Below are 21439 nucleotides of genomic sequence, written 5' to 3' on the forward strand. Positions count from 1 at the left end.
ATTAAAAGTTTTATCATGTGGTCTCCATAACTGAAAATTCCCCCAAAATGCATGCATGGAGCAAAATGTTAACAAAGAAAATCCCCTTTCTAGATAAAGACTTTTTTCTGACTACTTTCTTCCATATTTATATCCAAAAGATTGTATTAAACCTGACAGTCTTGCTGTGTTTCTCTCTACCACTGGATGAGATGCTAATAAAGATAAATCCTTTTACGAAAAGATAATAAATGTACTCCAAATGTTAACTGTTGTAATATTAGAAGAAAAGCAAAAATAATCCCAAAGTGTCTGACACCATGAAGCTTCTAAGAGAAAAAAATTCCTTCAGAAAACTTTCGGGGATAGTTATCTGCCCCTTGACAAGTTAACAAGTGTGATCTGATCTTCACTTTAAATGTTAAGCTTCATTAAAAAAATTCCAAAATATCCAATGATACATCTGAAAAACATGCTTTTCTTTCCCAAGATTGCAAAGAAATTGCAAAGGAAAGTTTTAAATATCACAAGAATCAATATTTCCTTTTTAATTAATTAAAAACTATAATTTAAAAACGTTGGTAGCAGACCACATTGCAGCCTTTAGAAAGGTATGTTTATCAAAACTTCAGTACCATGACAAATGTTTATAATAAACTAAAAAAAAAATAAAGAATAAATTTACTTTTTATAAAGTACCAATAAAAACAACTTACAATGTTGAGAAAGTACTTAAGAAATGATTTCTTCTTTTTTCATATTATTTGAATATATTATTCCTGTAAAATTCTTTGGGTCCATTGGCCTTCAAAGTTTTAATATTTGTCAGAATTATTCAGAAAATTTTTAAAAGAGAATGATAATCCTCTGTACTCATAATGAAGACAGTATTCACCACTTTCTGATATTCATTTTTATCTCTATGCCAACCAAATGTGATTTACTAAAACATTAAAAATTGAAACTGAAGACACTTATTGGGTTTTGAGCCTGACAGCTCATACTTTATTGATCAGTATTTTCAGAGAGACCAGAAAGTAATATCTAGATACACAGCTGAGTTATGAACTATGTTTGGGAAGCTGATTATTTGTCACTGTCAGGCATTCAAGTGTTCAACTTTCAGTTTTATTAAGATACCTTCATGGATGTTTCAAAACATCAAAATGAAAAAGGCCAAGAAAAGGACTGGATTTTCTATTGTCATTTAACACTCCCCATCTGGCTATGTTTTGGAATGCCAGGATGCCCAGACTTGCTGTCTTATACTGTTTCCACTTCGTGCCTCACACTGTGCAGACCCTTTACTTACATGACCTTTTATAACCCAACCATGCTTCCAAGGAAGTCATGCTGTCCCACGCTAGGGAGAGTGAACTAGGGCTCAGAGCGGTTAAGTAACCTGACCAAGATCACACAGCTTTTAGGGTGTAAAGCTCGAATTCTCCAGTGATTTTCAAATTATCCCTGGCAATGAGACTCTTTTTTTCAAAAAAGAGAAGAAAGCTACTAAGTCTAGGGTAGCTCTTCCTCTGAACTAGTTAATACCTTTGGCTTGATAAGACCTGCCCGTCAACCAAGGTGACCCTATCCCACCTGATGCTACTACAGGGGTTCAAAAACCCCTCAGAGCTGCTGTTTTAATTCAACTGAATTTGACAATTCAGAAATTAGAGAGGAGTCTTAAACATAATAGAACACCACAACTGGCCATAAGGAGCTCACACCATTCATCAGGTAAGAGGGTTTGCTTCCGGTATGGAGTCCCTAGGGGGCCAGAGCAGGTGTCTAGAGGAGCCTGGTCACAGAAGAAACTTAATAGCAGGAACTTAGCAAACTTAGGAGCAGAAACTTGGCTGCTTGGTGCATCTACCTTGCCCCTGCCCCAAGAAGACAGAGAAAGAACCTTTCTGGGGGTGGGGAGGAGGTACTTCTTTTGTTTTTTTATTGCAGTATAGCTGATTTACAATATTTTATTAGTTTCAGAATTAGTTTCATTACAAGATAATGGCTATAACTCCCCGTGCTATACAGTATATCCTGGTTGCTTATCTATGTTATGCATAGTAGTTAGTTTGTATCTCTTCATCCCATACCCCTACTGCTCGTGGGGCTGCTGCCTTTCTTGAGACCCCTGTCCACTGGTCTCCAAAAAGCTGAAGTGGTTCTATTTTTTGGTAACATTCCTGGTGGTACCACCACCAATGGAAAAAAATAATTCCCCTTCCACTCTCCATTCAACTCTTTTTGTTGTCCTGAGGGAGGCATTAGGTCCACTTTTACTACTTATACACTTCAGTCTAGAACAGAGACAGAAGGTAGAGAAGTCACTCTTCGTGGATCAGGCTTAACTGCTGGCATGAGCAAAGCATCTCAGAGGTGCAGGAAAGTGCAACCAACTCTCCCAGGAGAAAGGATTTCATCTTAGGTAACAGGCAGAGATAACAGTTGTATCCCACAGACTGTGTGCGCAAAACAAAAGCATGGTGGTGGGAGCCACTGGAGAAAAAGGCCAAGAAAAGGACTAGATTATCTACTGTCATTGAACACTCCCCCTCTGGCTATGTTCTGGAATGACAGGACGCCCAGACTTGCTGCCTCATACTGTTTCCACTTCGTGCCTCACACTGTGCCAGACCCTTTACTTACATGACCTTTTATAACCCAACCATGCTTCCAAGGAGGTCATGCTGTCCCACGCTAGGGAGAGTGAACTAAGGCTCAGAGAGGTTAAGTAACTTGACCAAGATCACACAGCTTTTAGGGTGTAAAGCTCGAATTCTCCAGTGATTTTCAAATTATCCCTGGCAATGGGACTCTTTTTTTCAAACAAAATCTCACTTAAATCATAAATAGCCCAGATAATCAAAAGTTGACTCTATATTTAAAAAGTATCTTTGAAGGGGAGCCACTTCAGCTAGACAGCCAGGTGATAGGGATTCTGGAATGAATGGAAGAGAAAATGCAGGTAAGAGATGGGATCCCACTCAGAGATGGTCCAGCAGGTCCGGGAACTAGCCTTTCAAAAGTTAACCTTTAATTAGCAATTCCTCAAATCTCATCGGCTAAACTATAGAGCTAAAGGATAAGACCCATATAAACCTTTTTGGTGCCTACACTTAAATTTTAAAATGGCACTCTGCCTCTTTCCACAAACTGCTTTTTATATGTGCACCTCGACAGAAAAGAAAAAAAAAAAAGGCTTTCTCCCACTCTGCAGGAATAATATCATGCTATAATGTGTGTCTGACATAGCACAAGGCAGCTTAGGGACAGTCATTCAATGTACTGCAGTTGTACAGAAAGATGGCTGACATCCTAAAAGAACTGCACTTGCAGAGAAGTTACTGGAGTCCCCAGCACAGTAATCCAGGGCTGACAGTTATTTCTCATTCATCTTCTACACCAGACATAGTTATCCACCGGGAAGTCAACTTCCACGACTAGTTATAAAAAGTCCTCTCTGAACAGGAAAACGGCCCCACCTCTCTCCTCAAAGGTTATCTTCAGAAATGGTTCACGCAGAGGCACAGATTTGGAAAAAAAAAAAAAATTGTTTTTTGGTTGGGAGCAAGCAAGAAGACGGATCATCAAATATAGCCAGCAGTATCTGGCACTACTTCTTAGGACACATCGCTGTGAAGGTCTTATGTAACTGATGGACACTTATGCCAGGACGGATAAAACCAGTGGTAAGCTCACCTTCTAAGCATTCAAATAACAAAAGAAAGGTGCCAAAGGAGGTCTGGAGGATTCTCATTGACACAGGGGACCCTGGGCAGCAAGGTGCAAACTCCCAAAGGACTCAAAGTCCAGGAGAGTTTTTTATTATATACTTTTCAATCATAACTTAAGTACTATGGACATAATAGCACTATTAAGTGATTTGATAACTTCATACTATAAATAAGGTTATTCCTGAATCTTAAATAATCTTTTAATATGACGAAAAATATTAAAAAATGAAAAGACTACATTAGAAGATTAGAGAAAATGTAAATGTAGTTAATCCCCTCTAATTTGACAATGCGCACACAAGGATGATTTTTATTTTTGCACATTAGTTTCATGTACTACTGGTGACTTTCCACTGTGTCTTTTCCTGTAGGAAAATACAAGAACAAGGATGTGATGCTCCCTCAGGGTCCACTGTCACACACAGAATGGGCTAAGCTAAGCTCCCAAGTGGGGAGGCTAAAGGCAACCTCAAATAACAGGTGTCTTTTCTCTTCAATTTTAATGAGCTAAGATGCAATTGTAATAAGAGCCAGGGTAATCCTCTGAGTCTTCTGCTAGCTATCCAAGCAACTCTCTTTTAAATTATATACTTTCCTTATAGTGTCCTGGAAAAGAAAATAGCTTTAAAATGCCTGTCACATAGATAACATATGACCTAGTAATGCTTTAAAATAAAGTTATAAAATAAATAAGTCCTGGGGAATGTAATGTACAGCATGTTGACTATAGTTAATAATACTGTATTGTATATTTGAAAGTAGCTGAGAGTAGATCTCAAAAAGTCTCATCACAAGAAAAAAAAATTGTAACTATGCGTTAATTTGATGGATGTTAATTTAAGTAGACTTATTGTGGTAAGCATTTCACAATACATACATATATTAAATCATTATGTTGTACACCTGAAACTAATATATTATACATCAATTATGTCTCAATTTTTAAAAAGTATATATGGGGACTTCCCTGGTAGTCCAGTGGTAAAGAATCCACCTTACAATGCAGGGGATGTGGATCTGATCCCTGGTCAGGGAACTAAGATCCCACATGCTGCAGGGCAACTAAGCCTGTGTGCCACAACTACTGAGATCACGCACCTCAACTAGAGAGCCTGCCTGCTGCAAACTACAGAGCCCACGCACTCTGGAACCCACACGCCACAACTACAAAGCCCACGCGCCCTGGAGCCTACGTGCCACAACCAGAGAAGAGAAAAACCCGTGCACCACAACTAGAGAGAAGCCCGCACGCCGCAACTAGAGAGAAACCTGCGTGCCATGGTGAAAGATCCTACATGCCACAACAAAGCTCCCGCATGCTGCAACTAAGACCCGATGCAGCCAAAAATAAATAAAATAAATAAATAATAAATAAATCTTTTAAAAAATAAATAAATAAAATTTTAAAAATAAATTAAAAATTTAAAAAAAAATTTAAATAAGAAGTGTATATGCAAATGCTTTAAAAAGTTCAAAGACCTACCAAATTGGAAGGCAGCAGTGGAACTGATAGTAGGAATAGATGAGTAACCAGCATGATAATGAAAATGACCTTCAGATATGCTATTCTATCATGATTTTTTTGTGAAGGTATGATTCGTGCATTTATTCTGTTCTAATTTAGCATCAACAACTATGACATGGAATTCAAAAAAAGATTTTCAGCAATTTCTAATTCCATTTCACCCAAAAGTTTATAGGTTAAACTACATCACCGTTGCACTTGTAAGTTTAATTGGAGAAAGAAATTGAACCTAAATCTTCAGAAAGGGCTCAGTACAGAGCAGGCAAACAAAGCTTTCTTGCTAATACCACGTACTTTTCATGAATGGCATCACACCCTTGGCTTTTCTCCTACCTCCAGGGTTGCTACTTCTCTGTATGTTTCTCTAACCACCCTTAAATGTGGAAATCCCCAAAGCATGCTCCTAAGTCACCTTCTTTGTTTGGTCTCTATTCTCTCCATGACTTTATTACCAACTACAAGTTAAGGACTCTCAAATTTACGTCTCCATTCTAAATTTATCATCTGAGCTCCACACCCATCTGTCCAAAAGCCTACTTCCCCTTTCCCCTGGGATATCTCACCTGCAACTCAAATGTAACATGTCCAAAACTGAACTCATGAACGGAACTTAGGAAAAGTCTTCCTCACCTGTATGAATTCTACCACCATCCATGCTAAAATCTTGGAGGATCCTGGCCCACATTTTCCCACATGCTCTCAGTTACCAACGTCTGTTGGTTCTGCCTTCAAAACCTGTCTTTACTTTGTCCACTTCTCTCGAACATCACTGCCACCACGCGATCGAAGGCCCTGTTATCTCTTCCTTTATGCATTCTTGCTTCTTCCAACTCCTTCACCAGGAAACTCCTAGCATGATACCTAAATGCAAATCAGTTCATGTCATTCCTCTTTTCTTCAAAGCCTGCTCTTTGGATCAAGTATCAAACCCTTACCATTTCCCTCAGGGCACTGCATAATGGCTGGCCCAGCTTACAGCTTTTCCTTCCACCGTCTCTCCCCTGCTCACTTTGACCAATAACAGGGCTTGCTTTCTGTCCTTCAAAACCAACCCAACTCCTTCCTTCCTCAACCTCCCTGCTTGGGTTTTCCTTTCTGGCAAGCATCTTCTCCAGACAAGCTCCTCTCGTCTCTGCATCTTACAAGACATTTCTCAGGGGAGCCTTCACTGACCCTCTGACGTACGACCCTCTCTCCTAGCAACCTGTGTGTCTTTATGCCACGAATCACACTTATTTTTTTTAATATAAATTAATTTTATTTATTTATTTATTTTTGGCCGTGTTGGGTCTTCTTTGCTGTGCGCGGGCTTTCTCTAGTTGAGGCGAGCGGGGGCTACTCTTCGTTGCGGTGCATGGGCTTCTAATTGCAGTGGCTCCTCTTGTTGTGGAGCACGGGCTCAAGGCACACAGGCTTCAGTAGTTGTGGCACGCGGGCTCAGTAGTTGTGGCTCACGGGCTCTAGAGCACAGGCTCAGTAGTTGTGGCACACGTGCTTAGTTGCTCCGCGGCATGTGGGATCTTCCCGGACCAGGGCTTGAACCCATGTCCCCTGCATTGGCAGGCAGATTCTTAACCACTGTGCCACCAGGGAAGTCCCACACTTATTATTTATGACGTAAGTTTTTGCCCCCGTTACTAGAGCGTAAGCTCCATGTGCACCCTGTGAACACAGCTCGCTGCTCCCCCTGCACCACACACACAGCAGTTGCTCCATGATCATCTCTCGACCAAATGAATGCTGATATTTAAGGAGGTTTTCTGGGCATGCTCCAAGCCATTAACCCTGACAGTCCTGGTTCTTATTAGGTAGCTAATCTCTGGCCAAATTTCACAGTGTTTCTCTCCCTTAACCCATGTATGTCACCCCATTCTTCAAGAGCCAAGATCAGGAGGAGAAAGGCCTGGATTTTAATCCTGTATCTGCACCTAATACTTAGTAAGTGAACTTTAGCAAAAGCGGACTGCTTCTCCAGACTTCAGATTTCTTACTGTTGTATGAAAAAGTCTCCTCATGGCTCTCACACTCTGAATCGGTGAATGCACAGTTTCCACTCCACAGCAAAATTTTGCTCACACCCAAAGTAAAACATCTCCTTTGGAATTCTCTGGGTTATTCTTGCTTCAAAGTCTTTATCAGTGTCACTTTCATTTGATCACATCACTTCTGAGAATCCTGAACTGGAGTTCAGGCCCATCAGGTAGGGCCTACAGGTGATGAGGCAGAACACCCAGGCCTCCACTCGCTGCATATTCCCTTCTGAGACTAGTTAATGACCACGAGGACTGGGCCCAGCAAAGCCCCCACTGTAGGTTAGGATCCTGGCAGATGCCTCTTATGCTACTCAGAGTAAAGTCCAAAGTTCCCTCGTGGCCCCAAGGCCCTCTGTAAGCCCCTGCTCTGTTTTAATCACACTGGCCTCTTTGCTATTCAAACATTCCAAGCCAACCCCCACCTCTCCTGCTGCTTCCTCCGGCCTTTGCACTTCCTGCTCTCTGCCTGGCACTCGCCTCTCCCCCAGACCTTCTAATGAGTCCTTCCCTCCCTTTCATTCAGGTCTCTGCTCAAACATCAGACCTAATCACAGGGGCTTTCCGTGACTAGGCCACACTACCCCCATCCCAGCGCTCTCCGTCCCTGAGCTGTGCTTCATTCTTCATATTACTTGTCACAAGAAAGTATACATGTATCGTCTGTCTCCTGAGGAACTTCATTTTGTTTCCTGTTATACATCTAGTGCCTAAATTAGTAGGTACTCAGAAAATATTTATTGAATGAGTGAATGAATAAAGCAATGAATAAGTGATGCTCTATTAGCAACCGAGAAGACAGCAGATCTAAAGCTGCAGGAGTATATGAAGGTCTGGAGGAGTGGTGCCCATGAGGACGTGGAGGGGGAGCTTAGGTCCCTAGACCCCAAGGCTGGTGAGCCAAGGGGGCAGGGTTCATGGGGTTGTGTGTTGGGGGAGGCAGGGGGATGTTGCCAGTCCCTGGGTCTCCTGCCAAATGAACACCGAGTCACTGGCAGCTGGGGAACCCCCAGGGTCATATCAGTAGAAATGAGAATCGGGACGCAGGTGGCCTTGTTACCGAAAGATGGATGGCACGTGCTGCCTTTTTTATCTTTGTCTTCTTTTTGTAATCTGTCTTTTAAAAAAAAAAACCTAACCAAATTCCACATTGAAGGCTTCTGTGAAATAATGCACAGTTTCACTCACTACCATCTCCTTTCCCCAAGCATAGACTCAGGGAGACCCAAAGATCATCTTTCAAAACTCTCACCCTTGCTCTAAGTTCGTACCAGATTGCTCTCTGCACTGTGAGTTCCTCGCGAGAAGCCTGTTAACTTCCAGAACTGACCACAGTGGATGGCACTTGGCCCACTCTCCATAAATGTCTGATGACTCAATAAGTATATTTTGAACTCGGTCTCCCGGAAGACAATGAGCTTCACAAACATCACTAATTATATGCTATTATCATCTATATTCCACTACGCCGGTGTTGGCAGAAGAGTTCTGAATAGAGGTTGGTTCAACGATTGGGAGACTCATAAAATAAGGAATTTCCACATGTGTTACATAGAGTGTGATAAAACCAATTGATGCTAATGAAACCTTTATCTAACATATGAACTTTCCAGAGACTTCCACCTATACTGCATATAAAGAAGATAATTATAGCTGTGTATTAGATTTTTATTTTCAATATTTCAACTTTTAATTTTGACTATAATTGAAAATTATTATTAATATTCAGAGTACAGTTAACATTTTACCTAAATTTTATCTAAATTTTTTTCTAAGAAATGATTTGGTCTTTTCATAAAAGTACTCTGTCTTAAATGTGATTTTATATCGTAGGGTGATATTTTACTGACAGTATAGAAGATTCAATATAATTAATTCAGCAAACATTTACTGAATGCATACAATACACAAGTCACTATGCTAGGCACAGTTAAAAAAATATAAGCTTTACATAAAAACTTCACAGTGGACTGACTAAGCCGTTTATATTTTATGGACAGAACTATACTTATATTAATATAGAATATTTGTAGTCATATTAAAAACCCTTTGAAGGTGGATATACTATTTATGGGATGCCTTCAGCCACGTAATGATGTAGGGCACATCTTGAGCAGAACTACACAGGGAGTTTCTAACGCGAACGTTGCTTTTGTTCCCGGCTCCAACACCATCATCACAATATTGCTTAGCATTCTAAACCTCAACCACTATTTTTAATAAATGACCTCAAACATCATGCTCCAGAAGAAAAACCTTCTAATGGCTTCCCAGTGCCCTGAAAATAAAGCCTACCTCCCCTCCCCAATATGCAAGGCTGGTCTTAGTTCAAATGACAAGCCCAGAGAGGTCTTTCCTGACCTTCTGATCTACAGAACCCCAGGCACTCTGTTACATCCGGTTCCTTCCTTTTCTCATAGGACTTTCTACTTCCTGAAACTGACTTGTCTTCCTCATTTAGGATGTACACTCCACCACAACCTTTCTTTTGATCTTTACCCTATCCCCAGCTCCCGGCACATAACATTTATTGATTCAATTATTAAAGAATGAACTTCCTACAGAGCTTGCATTTACTACGTTATGCATGATGATATGAGAACTTTTATATGTTTCATCAGAGAGCAAATAATAAATGTATAGGTCATACTTTCCTACCTGGTTTTCTACACTATCATGGTGTAAGGCACACCTAACATTTGACAAAATGGGTCATAAATATAATTCAACAGCAACTACTGAATGAATCTCAGTAAATAATGATTTGGTGAACAAATGAATGAAAATAATTTTGCTCAAAATTATTGACTGAGATCCACAGAAGAAAATGGAGTCATAACACTATAATAATATTCTCCAACTTTTAGAAGAAAACCAGAAGTATTTTTATTGTAGTTGTGAATTATTTCTGCAGCAAAAGAGCAGTTGTGGAAACATTGAAACAGGCACTCAAAAACCACCTCAAATTGACTGCTATGGTAAAGTTCAACAGTTCCTTTGTAGTCTCAAGCAATGTTTTGGGGCAATAAATACCCTACCGAGGTCTGAATAAACTCCAAGTTCCTCCTTCTTGTGGAATAAGGCAAGGTTTATCTCTCTGAAAACTGGACACTTCGATATGGTTGGCTTGTCTTTGGAAAAGGGGGTAAAACCAGAAGGTTCCAAATTCAGAATCTTTGTTTGGCTCGTTTTGGCGGGATCAGTGACTAAGAGGGCAGAGGGCCTCGGGAAGGAGCTATCCCTCAGGTGTTCACATCCTACCTTAGGGCACAGCCGACCTCAAATTCTACCCATCAGCACTAACTGCTCCTGGGTCGCCTGCTGAGAGCACAGCCCTGAACGAAACAGACCATGCTCCCTGGGTGACAGCCCCTTCAAACGGTGTAGGGACCACGAGCGCAACAGTTCCAAATGTTCCACAATTCCAGGACTGCGAGGACCTGACTGCCAAGCTACAGAGGCGAGGCTGGCAGAGCGTTTGCTCCAAAAAGTGGGGCCTTTGTCCAGCATCACCTTCACTCGCAGGTTCTCCACACCGGTCTGAAGTGTGCCCTCGCACGATGTGCCTGCCTGTCATTGGCTTTAAAAAGTCATTCACCGGCTTCCCTGGTGGCGCAGTGGTTGAGAATCTGCCCGCCAATGCAGGGGACTCGGGTTCGAGCCCTGGTCTGGGAAGATCCCACATGCCGCGGAGCAACCAGGCCCGTGAGCCACAACTGCTGAGCCTGCGCATCTGGAGCCTGTGCTCCGCAACAAGAGAGGCCGCGATAATGAGAAGCCCGCGCACCGCGATGAAGAGTGGCCCCCGCTTGCCGCAACTAGAGAAAGCCCTCGCACAGAAACGAAGACCCAACACAGCCATAAATTAATTAATTAATTAATTAATTTTTTTAAAAAGTCATTCACAAGCTAATTTTCTCTCTGTCATGGGTCCCTATCTGAATATTCAGGACCACTTTGTGAGTAAGTTTTTTTAAATCGAGTGGTTCATCACAACATTTGACCAACCTCCACTCTAAAAGAGAGGTTTTGGTACAAAGGAACAAAATCAGCAGTTGGCGTAACTGTTACTCATTTTGAAATGGTAGCTTTTCTCATTTAAGAAAAAAATAAATAAACCCCTAGGGCAGGCACGATGAGGGGGAAGCGGATTCCCCTGCACTGTCAATCACAAGTTCACTTATTCTGAAAATCAGTCTGGCATTAAGTACCAAAGGTCTTAAAATATTTATACTCTTTGACCCAGGAATTACTTTTCCATGGATCTTGCTTAAAGAAGTAATCTGAAATATGAACAAAGATTTCATCAAAATGACAGTTATAAGACCAGTTATTTGGAAACAGCCTAACAGTCCAATCTTAAGGGAATAGTTAATAAATTACGGTAAATCATACAATCAAATATTATACAACATTAATAAAGCTTGCCGAGAAGCTGGAAAATATTTAGGACACAAGGTTAAGCAAACAGAGCACATTGTAATATGTTATTAACTATGGAAAAACTTCATTAAATATAAAGGGGAAGAAAAATGCCAAACTGTTATGGGTGCTTTTGAGTCATGGGATTATAGACAGATTTTCTCCCTGATTTTTTTTATAGTTACTGTATTTTCCAAAGTTTTCATTAGAAGCATGTATTGCTTTTATTAGAAATAATAACACCCCTTCAGAAATGCTAAGTCTACTGTATCACAAATACTTGCACATGTATGTTCTCATACTTGCACTGAGCTGATCTGATACGTGCTTTGCCAAGTGAGCCAAAAATGCATGCCTCTTCTATACCAAGATCTTAGAGAAAGGACTGAGAATCTTTCGATTCATACTGCATTTCAGCCCAAAGATGCTGATTCTCAAAACTGCAAACATACCTTAGCAGCTGCCAACCTATCAGCACCTCTGTGATTAGCTCGCTGTTTGTAAAAGAGCCTACTCTTTCTCAGCATCACTTTCATCCCAGGAGCCCCTATTCTTCTTTACCTATTCTCATATCTCTACCAGCTTTATTTCAAGGCATCATAGTCACTGGCTTGCATGCAGTTCTCTCATTAGATTATGAGATTCTTGAGACCCTTGTCATCCTGACCTCCCCAGAATCTAACAGGGTACCTGGTAAACAGTGGGAACTTAATAAATGCTATTAAATAAAATTTTACAAAATAGGAAGAAAATCACCTCAATAACTCCAAGAGAAGAATTCACTAACAGGATCATATTGTAATGGGAATCTCAGTTGGTGCATGAAATCAGACACACTTTGGAATATAATTTCCAGTTTATGAAAGAGCACAGTAGACCTGACGTTCGGGAGCTGGCCCTGGGGTTCTCCTGTTGGATGGAAATGATTTCACAGAGCATCCACACCAGACGAGGCCACTCTGTGACCGTGATGAATCAGGACAGAAACAAGACCACTGTGTAATCCTATCTGAACCCAAACAAAAACACAAATATTATCCCAAAATGACCAATATTCCCCTAATCTGGCTAATGAGTATTTGCTGCATCTTTGCCAATTATAATGTCAGCTTCTTTAGTCTTGCTCCTTCTAGATAAGACTTATTAAGATACAAACTCATAGCATTATCCCTGCTTCAATGCAGAGCAAAGTCCTGCTTCTTTAAACCCTCTCCCGAATCACTTACAAGACCAAATCCTATAATCACGCATTTCTAACACCCTTTTACTGCGACACCCCATGTTTTCCTGTGGTGTACCTTTTCCCTCACTGTAACAAATAGCAAACCCAACCTGTTCAACTACAAGTCATTTCCCAGTGGTCTCTGGCTCATTGAGAAGTTTAGTCATCCTACCTGGAATACGCTTGTCTCTTCTTTCTGCGCATACTTATCAGAACTCCCAGAAGCTTCCCCTGATCAGCCTTCCACGTTTCAGATGGTCCCACTCCTTTTAGTTTCCATAACATTTATGTTCATCTGCTACTATTCAGTTTGTATTTCATAATACTGGCTAACACTGTGATCCTGATTACTCTCTGAAAGATCCTGCCAATTCTGAAATCATATTATTCCATTGTGCTGCTTTAAAAGTTCACGCATGGTTGTCTTACCTCCCCAAATAGGCTATGAATTCTCAAAACTATGTCTCAAATATTTCTTTTCACTTACCTTTTCATTCCCCTTCTTCTTATCATATGTATACACAGTTCACTGCACACAGCGAACATCTACATCCAGTCATAAATTTACAGAGACCAATTTGACCTTGCATTTGTTGGGGAATGATATATCACTCATATTTCATCAGTAAATAGTTTCATTTAGAGCATCTTCAAGTATAGACCTTTATAGCTGGAGTGTATTCCACATACCTGCTACATTCAGTATGTGCTAATGCTCTTCCTCTCTCTCCAACTCTCTCCATGTATGTATCTATTTCTTATTTATCATATTTCTCGGAAAAGTACCTTTGTGTATAAAGGTAAATTCAGGCCATGGCAGCTGGCAGAGGTCCCTTCTCTTCAACTGAAGTCAGTGACTAAAATTAAGCCCTCCAAACATCTGACTTGCTGACGTATCTATCCTGCATGATGATAGCGATCCTGCACTGAGGGGGGAAAACCTACTAAGTTATTAAGTTTTCTGCCAAAGCCGGATACAGTCCTGCTGGACAACGCTGTTCAGGTGACCTGCTCTCAGCTCACATTCAGATGTCTAAACGTTCACTCACGATCTCCCTTCCCAACCATACACCCCTGTTGACTTCCCCATGTCTATGGCCCAGACTTGAAATTGACCTTGCCCTGCCAGGACCAGGATGACTCCCTGAAGATCCAGGATGGGGTGGAGATACAGGTATATCTTGGTTTCCATGACAGCTCCTTCATTTTCCAGTCTGGCTCCAGGAGCTCAGGCAAGTAATTTAACTTCTCTAAGCCTTCATTTCCTTGCTCAAAAAAAAAAAAAAAAAAAAAAAAAGCCGAAATATATCTCCTCCCAGGAGTCTAATGAAGACTTGGTGAGATTATATATCTAAGGCACATGGCAGATGCTCTACAAATGTTAACTCTTTTTTCCCCTAAGAGTGCCTGACAACTAATAGAACTCTGTCTCTCTCTAAGGAGCTGCCCATGCCGTATTCTTATTGACTTACACCACGAAGGATATTTAACGCAGGGCAGATGGCAGAGTTCCTGTTCTCAGATTAACCATCAAGCTCTAGTTCTATTGATCTGCCCACCTATTCAACTTCCTGATGCTGCCCCCACTCACTTTCCTCCCTGTACCCAAACCCCAAACCAAGAATCTACGCCTGTTCTATTCTTCCTGTGGCACTCTTGTCCAGCTTGCCGCTGAGCACGAATGCTCTACACCTTCACCCTGATAGCCTCTATTCCATCCCCTCTGTCTGACCTGCACTTCTGGCACTCTGGTTGCCTACTGGGAGGCCCAATTTGGGGTCCATCCTTCAATTTGGCCTGATATACTAGATTCTGACCTTGACCTTGAGAGGTGGTGTTGCATAGTTTAAGCACAGGCTTTTGTTTCCGACTGCCAGGGTTTGAATCCCGGGTCTACCACTTAATGACCACATAACCTTGAGCAACTTATTTACCTCCCTAACTTTCAGCTTTCTCACAGTAGAGGGCTTTTATGAGATTTCAATAACATAATGAATGTAAAGCATTTAACATGGGACTTGGCATACTAGGTAGGTCTTTAATAAATGTCAGTGCTACACATATAAAGGTTTTGCCCCTAGGACACGTGGTGGCCACAGGCCTCCTTTCGATACAGTCCAGTTGCTATGAATCTACCTATAACACCCAGCCACTTCACCTACTGGCCCAGCCTACCTTCCTGGTTTGGTTCCCCTTGATCTGTTTCATCCTACCAATGTTTTTGTCAACACAGATGCTCCTTCATCCTCACCAGACCTTAATAATGTTGCTCGCACATGCCAATATTCTAATTTGGGACCTATTACCTTAGGTCTCCTAAGTGGTAACCCTAATCTGTGCCTGCTGCCTCCCCTCTGCCCATTTCCCACAAACTCAATAAACTTGTATAAACAATAGTTCTGTGTTCATCACTTTACTTCCTTGTTCAAACTGTCACTGTGTCACTGGGTCTCTAATCTCATAATGCCCAAAGTAGGGGTCTCTAATCAAATGATCCCTAGAAGACCAGGGCTTCTGGAAATAAAATCCCTAGGCTGGAAATAAGGCACAGGGGTATTTGCTAAAAGCACATGGACATGGATAAATGGTGGGCTCCTCATTCAACAATATTCTGGGTCCTCTTAGCAAAGTCTAGACATGGAGGGAATTATTTCATCACCTAGCTTTGCCTTGGCTGGGAGGAAGGTCCCACTTCTGGAATTTGCATGGCCGTGGTCACCTGAGTTGCTTCCATGTGCAAACTTCACATCGTTGTGCAAGTGGCTGTCTCAAAATGGAGGGGGCAATTCTCCGCAATAATAGACATGTTGTTTTTGATTGGCAGCCTCATTGTCTTGGGAGATCTATACGATCTTAATAGAAGATCATGTCAATCATGGTGCCTCTACCGGTCTCCTTTTCCCCATCCCACCACTAGCATCACATATATACAGGGTTGGGCACATGATCCAGTCCAAGACTATCACAGTAGCGCTCTCTGCTGGACACAGAGACTGATTCAATGACCTCCATAGCAGGGCCAACCATAGCCCTTTCAGGAGATTTCTATAAATGGGACCTGGAAGAGACAAGACCTCTCTTTCCTATGGATCAAAAGCCCAAGGATGCAGGTTTGGAACTACCAATGGTCACCTTTCTTAGCACGTAGAAAGAGGCCTCAGAATGAAGCTGATTCAGAAAGAAGAGAAGCTGAGAAATGGGGAGAGAGAGAAAGAACCTTAACAAAGTCATGTGAGGCTCTGGGTTCTAGCCATGACTAAAGCAAAGTCCACGTTTGGACTTTCCAGTCACATGAGCCAATAAATCTACTTTTTCTGCCGAACGCAGTTAAATGTAGGTCCCTCGAGTGTATAACCAGATGAATCCTGATCAGCTCCCTTCCACAGGAACACAGGGGGAGGGGGAGGGGACTTGACCCCCTTTAGTGCACTTGACCCCCCTTTAGTGCTTGGAGCAGAGTGACAAGGGCACTGTAGGAAGGAATGCACAGATCCACATCTTCACACTTTGCTCACATTCCCATGAACTTTTGTGTAATTTCACCTCTGTTGACAGTTTCCAAAGCACAATTTCCTATTGGAACATATCCCATTAATTAACAGTACAATGGTCCAAGAATCTCCACCTTTATATGAGAATTTCCTTTTTCCAATTGCACTCAAAACTCTTGGAAAAGTCTTATCAATGACTGTAATAATCAAATCACCAGAACTCCTGCTGGGGTTGGGGAGGGAGATGAGATGAGGAGGAAGCCCAGAACAGGAGTAATCAAACTAAAGATTAACAATCAGAATTCCAGATGTGTCAGGTCTTGATCTCACAATTGGAGATTCTTATCTTCCAGAATGTAACCTAAATTTTTACTCAGAAATTTGAAACCCCACTAAAATCTGATGCCACCCTTATATCTCTCTCCCATTTACACAGGGTTTCCGAAGTGTGTTCTAGCTTTTCCTGTTTCTACAGAAAGGCAATGGAGTGTACTGGTGCAAACGTGCTTTGAGAAATTACTCCTGGTTTCACCACCTTTCTGCTTGAATAAACTCTTGTGGTTGTAATGAAAATCAATTGGCATTATGTGTGAAAATTCATCAAAAACCATCAAGTACTAAGTGAATGTTGCTATTTATTACTTTGTTATGTATTTTAAACTCATATAATCAATGATGGGCCAGATGCCCCAGGTCGGATCTCCTCGACCTTCTATTATCATGGTCATTATTCTTTCCCTGTGTCCAGCACAGCCTGTCTTCTCCAGCCCGTCTTCCCCCAACCCAAACTCTACTCACCACCCCACCACCACCCACACCTCATCCTGATTTCTCCTCATCAGGCAGCATTCTAAAAAGAGGATGAAAAGATCACAGTCCAAAGTCCTTGGTCTGTCGATGAAAGCAGAGAGGCTCAGAAAAGCCTAGAAACATACCCAGGGCCACATCATTAGTGTCTCAGCCAGGACAACAACTTGGGTTTTCCAACTCCCCATCCAGTGTCCTTGGAAATCCACCATCCTGCTCCCCAGTGTGAACCAGTCCCCTGATGCTCAAGGACTATTCCAGGTGCTCAGCGATCTATGGCACATTTTCCAGTCCCCTCCCCGCCAGCCTGTAAGCTCCCATAGGAGAGGCTACTTTGCTGTCCTTCAGCAAGCCTGGCACCATAACAAGGGTTCACCCATGTTTTCTGAATGCTTGGGCACATATCAGACCTTAGCAGACAAAACATATCTTAAGTCCTGAAATGAATACACTTGATAAAACTGCAAATCATATCTTCCATCATAAAATGAGGGGTCCATCTCACTGCAGATTTGTTTTTTCCATCTCTACGCAAGTTCTTTTTGCCAATGTGTTCTGCTTGACCGAACTCCCCATGCAGTCTCCCATTTAGGGAGAGCAACACTAAATGAAATTTATTTTAAAACTGCCTCCTCTTTTAGACTGTACATTCTATTGATAAGTAATATGCATTACCATGAAGACTATTTTATCTTCTACTAATTTTGTTTAAGAAATGTAAAAAGTGACATCTGCTTTTATTTTTGTTCTTATCTATTTTCCTAAATTAAAATGAATTTCTTTTCCTTTATGCTGAGAATTATCATGGGGATAAGAGAATTTAAACAAACCGTTCAAATCCACTCCCCCTGTATGTCAGTAGTTATCTTTCTCTGTCCAATGAGCTGTTGTCAAAATTCTGAAACTACGAAAGTCCAAGTATAGCGATCTAACTCTGGGAAGATTCAAAAGCTTCACTAATAATTCCTCCAAGTTGGAATACAAGTGCAGCCATCATTCTTTACAATGATCTTTCCTGAAGAATCCATTCTGCTTATGGGTGCCTTTGGAATACTACATGTGTTTCTCTGGACCTGACTCAGAAGCAACAGGTAAATCTCTATGTGCCAGCTGCCTGGGAATTGCATACAGAAGCTCCCCACACAACTCTGTTTCACTGAAAGATTCCCCAGCCTAGGATACAAAGCTAATTATAACCAGGGTTACAAATTATACTTAAATCATCTCACAATTATGAGCTCTGTAGTAGGACTTCATTAGAGAAAATAATTCCTAACCCTTCAGTATATATACTTTGAGTAAAAAATATCTCATAACATTACTAAAGCATTTAACTATAGTTTCTACTTAATAGAAGCATTACTTTCTGTTAAGAAGAATGCCTATTCTTCACTTAAGCTGTTTGAAAAGCATGAAACTAAAGCAGATGCTTCTGTATGGGGAAAAAGTAGTGGAAAAATAAAGATTTGAGAAGTTTTGAAATTTAGCCTACTTTTTACAAAATGGTAATATATTCGAGTATCAGCAGCCAAATAACAAACTTGAAGGTCATTTTATAAGTGTTTCCATAACACAAGACATGACAAACCAGCAAAGTAAATAGCTTTCATAGGAGCTGGTAATAATTTATTCATAAAGCACTACAGAAAGTGTATCTCAGAACTCGGTTTGACAGCAAAACCTAAGAGTTCGATATTCTTACTGACAAATAAGAATAGTTGTTGATTCTTGAAATGTTTTCTGTATATACAGTTGTCCACAAGTACTTCCGAAGGTCTTTAGAAGAAAAATCCGGGTAAGAGACACTTTAGCCCAACATACTTAGTCCAACACCAGACTAAGGTGTACTTGGTCTGACTTCAATGAGTAAATTACATAAATGTGAAGCATCTGACTTTCTGGCATTACCAATGCCTGAAACTGGTACTGAAATAGTGAACTGTTCTTATTACAAATATCACCTCACACACACATACACATACTTCTCAGTCGAAATCTAGCGGCAGTAAATACACACAGAGAGCTTGTACGTACAAAATGTGAAATGCTGGCTTGGGCAATTAATTATAGCAAAAGAATGATTAATGGAGAAAATCTTTCAAACCCTCAGCCCTTTCTCTTAAGGACAGACTCCATAGGGAGAAGAATAGTGCTGAACTTGGCAAACAATTGCTTCGCGTCTCCATTTCGCCTACGAAGATACTACCACATACAGATATTGCTTTAGAAAACCCTGACCACACTTTGCTCTTGCCAAGGACTACTATAAATTACGCTGTGGACATCTTTACAGAGAATGCTGACTCTCTGGAACGGAGACAAAGGAGGGTGTAGCTTGGAGAAACCCAGCCAGGCGCTCCAAGGCTCCGGGTTCCGGGAGGCTGCCCCGCACGGCTCCTCTTGCGCTCTGAGGACTGGGGAGTCCGGAACTGACGGCGGGCTTGGTTTATTTCCCAAACTTCAGGAGACAGTGTTTACCCTGACTCCGGGGTCCCAAGCGGGGCGGGGGAGGGGGAATAAAGCAGCGCCCCGTTTCAACTGCACCGACTGCCCACCCACCTCCCCACCGCCGGCAGCACCCTTTCCTTCCCCCTCACCTGTCCTGAGCTCGGGGCCTCGGGGGTCCGGTCGCCTGTCGCGGCTCTCACTCCCGGAGCTGGTGGGACGTCGGGCGCCTCCGGAGCCGAGCGAAGGAGGCGGCGGGGTCGGGGGCGTCAGCAGGAAGCTCGGCAGCCGCGGGCAGCCGCGGTCTCCCTCCCCATCCCGGCGGGGCTCGGGCAGCGGGCGCGGCGCTGCCACGGCAGGCGGATGAGTCAGGCGAGGGGGCGGGCGGCGAGGGGTGCGGGCCGGCGGAGGGGAGTGGCGGCGGCGGCCTCTGGGCGGGGGGCGCGTCGCTGTGTGTGCCCGCCGTGGGTCGCCGGGACGCCGGCCGCAGCCGTAGGGCGCACGGAGTCCGAGCGCTCCCGCCCTCGGAGGTCACCCGGCGCGGTGAGCCGGGCAGGGGACAGGGAATCGCTGCTCAGTCGTCGCCGCCGCCGCGCAAGAAAGACAAAAGGGACCGGGGCTGGGAAGGGAAAAGTTTTCCGCTCGGCTCCCGAAAGATGCCCACCAAACCTCACGCCCCAAGCGCCGAAGAGGAGGCTGGGGACGGGGTGCAGGGGGCCGGGCGGGCTACCAGGAGCGTGGCCACGCCGTCCACGACCCGTGGGAACTCCCCCGGCCCGGCCGCCCCCAATCTCGCCGCCAGCCTCCTCCTCGAGGATGCAGACAAAATCCAATCTTCTCCCTCCAGGACCCCCAGCCCCCAAGACCCGTGCCGCGGCCGCAAAGTTGCACTTCCAGAACAGGGAATCACCGCAGACAAAAACCTATCTTTGAGAACAAAATACCCGCTTCCAGGAGCTCTTCTCCGGGCTGGAAGGCCAGAGAGTGGAAACGGACACTCCCACCCTCGGGGCGAGCCTCTCGCTGGAACCCCCGGTCTCGGAGCCGGGGTCCTGCCAGCCCCCGGAGGAGCGGAGAAGACGCGGCTGATTCCCGGTTTTCCCGGAGCAGGCGCTGCAGGACCCTGGCTCCACGCCCCTCGGACTCTTTCTTATCAGACGCCGCCTGGGCGGGTCGGGGTCCCCCTGGCGGGCTGCGCGGGCGCTGCACAAGCGGAGCCAAACCCCGCGCGGAGCGGACACCGCGAACGTCCGCTATCTACACCGCTCTGGAGCGCCCACCAGATCTAGCCCGGAAAGGGGCTCCGGGAGAGCGGCTCGGGGGCGAGGGTCATGGGCAGGGAGGACGAGGGCGAACCGGATCGTTGAGGGCTTCGATGAGCAGTGCTTAGGTTCAACTCCAAACATCACAGTCAAGGAGGGGTGTAGGTTAATCCTCCTTGCCCCCAAACATCCTGTGAGTGGGGACTGTGCCCTATTCATAGAGTAAAATGTTAATGATAGTTACCTCCTATTCCGCAGAGACAGAACTGATGATTGTATATATGCCGGTCAATTCAGTAAATAAAGTTTTATGTAAAACTCTGGATTACCAGATATTCCAACCACAACCCTGGCATGTACAGAGCATACAATCCCCCAGCGCAGGGAGTGGGTTGTACCTATGTGTCTCCTGAATGTATTTGAGCTGGTAACTAGAGGGCAAGTATGGCATTCTAGTGCAGTGTATTTGTGTCTTTCAATGTGCAATCTGATGATCTCATTTTCAAGAAGGGTTTGTTT

General features: G+C 43.2%; 1 protein-coding gene across 1 annotated transcript in view; it reads right to left on the reverse strand.

Annotated features, from left to right (window-relative positions):
• TMEM200A (transmembrane protein 200A) overlaps positions 1-20699 on the reverse strand; it is a 70149-nt gene extending 49450 nt beyond the window's left edge. The window contains exon 1 of the mRNA XM_061207347.1: positions 19811-20699. The gene's annotated coding sequence lies outside the window, so the exon portion shown is untranslated. The remainder of the gene's footprint in view (positions 1-19810) is intronic.
• Positions 20700-21439: the final 740 nt, after the last annotated feature.

Source organism: Eubalaena glacialis, chromosome 12 (assembly GCF_028564815.1).
Source record: "Eubalaena glacialis isolate mEubGla1 chromosome 12, mEubGla1.1.hap2.+ XY, whole genome shotgun sequence".
Classification (NCBI taxonomy): domain Eukaryota; kingdom Metazoa; phylum Chordata; class Mammalia; order Artiodactyla; family Balaenidae; genus Eubalaena; species Eubalaena glacialis.